This window comes from Delphinapterus leucas, chromosome 4, assembly GCF_059928025.1.
Source record: "Delphinapterus leucas isolate spDelLeu-1000000601 "Yukka" chromosome 4, BTC_Dleu_Yukka2, whole genome shotgun sequence".
Lineage (NCBI taxonomy): Eukaryota > Metazoa > Chordata > Mammalia > Artiodactyla > Monodontidae > Delphinapterus > Delphinapterus leucas.
In genome coordinates this window covers 108,265,700-108,267,054 of record NC_143132.1, presented here as the reverse complement: position 1 = coordinate 108,267,054, position 1,355 = coordinate 108,265,700, and the positions used below count along the sequence as shown (strand labels likewise).

General features: G+C 44.4%; 1 non-coding gene across 1 annotated transcript; it reads right to left on the bottom strand.

Annotated features, from left to right (window-relative positions):
* Positions 1-664: 664 nt before the first annotated feature.
* On the bottom strand, positions 665-799 carry LOC115802435 (small nucleolar RNA SNORA70). Its single transcript, XR_004022895.1, has one exon. It is a non-coding gene; the product is annotated as a small nucleolar RNA SNORA70 (small nucleolar RNA).
* Positions 800-1,355: the final 556 nt, after the last annotated feature.

Below are 1,355 nucleotides of genomic sequence, written 5' to 3'. Positions count from 1 at the left end.
AGACAGAGCTTAGATGAGCAGAATAGATGGGACTGAGGAGGTAGCAGCCCCCACAATCAGCAGGACTTTGTGTTTCTCATGAGTTCATGCTCCTAACTAACAAAATGTAGCACGAAGTTGGCTCTATTAACAAACATCATAATTCCTCTACAGATTTATGTTGCATTCAGTTTTCCTTTTCTGAGCAATTGTTTTGGTATATTTAATGTTTTCACTTATGTTTAACATTCCTTTTGTTTTTTGGACAGGAAAGTAGGATTTATTGGGGGGTGTGAGTAACGTGGGAACAGCCCTGAGATTCTTATGAGTGCAGGGCCCACCATTTGTCCAAGGGGCCACTATTAGGAATGTATTTGATCCCTCAGTCATCTGGGATGAGCCCCTTTTCTGCCACCATCTCCTCAAATTCTCTTGCATTAAACTTAGTAAATCCCCACTTCTTGGAGATGTGGCTCTTCTGGCAGCCAGGGAATTTGAACTTGGCCCTGAGTAGGGCCTCAATCATATGCTCCTTGTTGTGCAGCTTGGTGTGGATGGACATGATGACTCGGCTGAAGTGGACCCTGGCCACTATGCTCTAGGGCTTTCCAAAGGTACCCCACATACACGTCTGGAGCCTAGTTTGGGGACAGCATGAGGTCAGGCATGAATGTCCACTGGAAAGGCTTGTCTCCAAGGTCCCTTAGGACAACCCACATGAGCAAAAGGCTGCATACACTACCGAGGAGGCTGCTGTTTGTGGCCATTGCCCATGGGGCTCCCATGGGGAAAAGAGCATGGCTGGCTTAACTGGCTGCAGAGTAACATTACTTTTATATTTATGGTTTACTTGCCTTTTGTACTTCTGATCACTCCTTGTTTCAGTTTTCAAATGCAAATAATCAGTTCCCATTTTTGAATACCATTTCAAATCTTGTTGAATTGGGGACTTGTTTACTGTGTTCTTACATGCCCTTTCCTCACCTCTGGATCACAGAGTGATTCCTTGAAGGGTAGTGAGGGATTTCTAGGTTGTGCAAAAGAAAGCCTATTGTGATGTTGGGAACTGAGGTGTGGGAATTGCCCGGCTTCTGGCTGGAGTTTACCTCCCTCCCTCATTTCTTCCCATATGCAGATGTTCAGTGACATGTGTTATTATAAGAGAAAGGGAAATGGCCTTACTAAAATAGAGGTAATGGGCCAAGATAAATTGTAAAAGTCATGAGAAAGTGTAATATGGCAAATAACATGCTGGGCTTGACTTTTAAGTATAGTATGAGAATCATTCTCAGTGTTATGCTGTGGGAAAAAATAGAAATGAGGTGGCACATTAGTTCCTGCCTTGTGGTCCTGTGGCCTGTGGAGGCCGCACTCAG